This window comes from Carex rostrata, chromosome 5, assembly GCF_964058835.1.
Source record: "Carex rostrata chromosome 5, lpCarRost1.2, whole genome shotgun sequence".
In the NCBI taxonomy this organism is placed as follows: Eukaryota; Viridiplantae; Streptophyta; class Magnoliopsida; order Poales; family Cyperaceae; genus Carex; species Carex rostrata.
Genome location: NC_135922.1, coordinates 120001 through 122500, shown reverse-complemented (window position 1 = coordinate 122500; position 2500 = coordinate 120001).

Genomic DNA, 2500 nt, shown 5'->3' with positions numbered 1-2500 from the left:
TCATGTACACGCGCGTGGGTGTACATGGCCCCGTCGGTGCCAGCGTGGGTGGAAAATGGCCCGAAAACAGCCCAGCGGCAAGCGGAAGCGGCTAACGTTGGGCAAAACTGACCCGAAAGCAGTATAGCTTGGAAAATTAAGCGGATGCAGCCAATTGTTGGCGAAAACTAAGCGGATACGGCCAAGTGACGGTGAAAAATGGCCCGAAAACAGTCCAGCGGCAAGCGGAAACGGCTAACGTTGGGCAAAAGTGACCCGAAAACAGTTCAGCTGGGGGAAATTAAGCGGAAGCAGCCAAGCGTTGGGCAAAACCAAGCGGATACGGCCAAGAGTCGGTGGAAAATGGCCCGAAAACAGTCCAGCGGCAACCGGAAACGGCTAACGTTGGGACAAAGTGACCCGAAAACAGTTCAGCTGGGGAAAATTAAGCGGATGCAGCCAAGCGTTGGGGAAAACTAAGCGGATCCGGCCCAGAGTCGGTGGAAATTGGCCCGAAAACAGTCCAGCGGCAAGCGGAAGCGGCTAACGTTGGGCAAAAGTGACCCGAAAACAGTTCAGCGGGGGAAAACTAAGCGGATGCGGCCACGCGTTGGGGAAAACTAAGCGGATACGGCCAAGTGTTGGGGAAAAATGGCCCGAAAACAGCCCAGCGGCAAGCGGAAGCGGCTAACGTTGGGGAAAAGTGACCCGAAAACAGTTAAGCGGGGGAAAACTAAGCGGATGCGGCCAAGTGTCGGTGGAAATTGGCCCGAAAACAGCCCAGCGGCAAGCGGAAGCGGCTAACGTTGGGCAAAAGTGACCCGAAAACAGTTCAGCGGGGGAAAACTAAGCGGATGCGGCCACGCGTTGGGGAAAACAAAGCGGATGCGGCCAAGAGTCGGTGGAAATTGGCCCGAAAACAGTCCAGCGGCAAGCGGAAGCGGCTAACGTTGGGCAAAACTGACCCGAAAACAGTTCAGCGGGGGAAAACTAAGCGGATGCGGCCACGCGTTGGGGAAAACTAAGCGGATGCGGCCAAGTGTCGGTGGAAATTGGCCCGAAAACAGCCCAGCGGCAAGCGGAAGCGGCTAACGTTGGGCAAAAGTGACCCGAAAACAGTTCAGCGGGGGAAAACTAAGCGGATGCGGCCACGCGTTGGGGAAAACTAAGCGGATACGGCCAAGTGTTGGGGAAAAATGGCCCGAAAACAGCCCAGCGGCAAGCGGAAGCGGCTAACGTTGGGGAAAAGTGACCCGAAAACAGTTAAGCGGGGGAAAACTAAGCGGATGCGGCCAAGTGTCGGTGGAAATTGGCCCGAAAACAGCCCAGCGGCAAGCGGAAGCGGCTAACGTTGGGCAAAAGTGACCCGAAAACAGTTCAGCGGGGGAAAACTAAGCGGATGCGGCCACGCGTTGGGGAAAACTAAGCGGATGCGGCCACGCGTTGGGGAAAACTAAGCGGATGCGGCCAAGAGTCGGTGGAAATTGGCCCGAAAACAGTCCAGCGGCAAGCGGAAGCGGCTAACGTTGGGCAAAACTGACCCGAAAACAGTTCAGCGGGGGAAAACTAAGCGGATGCGGCCACGCGTTGGGGAAAACTAAGCGGATGCGGCCAAGTGTCGGTGGAAATTGGCCCGAAAACAGCCCAGCGGCAAGCGGAAGCGGCTAACGTTGGGCAAAAGTGACCCGAAAACAGTTCAGCGGGGGAAAACTAAGCGGATGCGGCCACGCGTTGGGGAAAACTAAGCGGATACGGCCAAGAGTCGGTGGAAATTGGCCCGAAAACAGTCCAGCGGCAAGCGGAAGCGGCTAACGTTGGGCAAAACTGACCCGAAAACAGTTCAGCGGGGGAAAACTAAGCGGATGCGGCCACGCGTTGGGGAAAACTAAGCGGATACGGCCAAGGGTCGGTGAAAAAGGGCCCGAAAACAGTCCAGCGGCAAGCGGAAGCCGCTAACGTTGGGCAAAAGTGACCCGAAAACAGTCCAGCGGGGGAAAACTAAGCGGATGCGGCCAAGCGTTGGGGAAAACTAAGCGGATACGGCCAAGCGTCGGTGAAAAAGGCCCGAAAACAGTCCAGCGGCACGCCGAAGCGGCTAACGTTGGGCAAAAATGGCCAAAAGCGCGGGAGCAGGGCGGTCTGAATCTATGCATCCACATAAAATGGGGGGTAAACCTGGGGGATTTCCAGGGGGTGGTAACCCTGGGCGTGGCTGGAGACCCAAAATGCATATTCCCCTATAGGGGGGAAGGATTTTTGGAAGAGGCAGCCCCTCATGTACATGCCAAGCGGGGTGTACATGGCCCCTGTGGGTGCCTCCGTCGGTGTAAAATGGCCCGAAAAACAAGATTATGTTACCCGAAAACACGATTATGCTACCGAAAAAACACGGTTGAGCGGGGGCAGTAAGCACGGTTGAGCGGGGGCAAAAAACACGGTTGAGCGGGGCAAAAAACACGGTGCAGCGGGGACAAAAGACACGATTTTGTTACGGAAAAACACGGCCCGTCGGGGGCAAGGA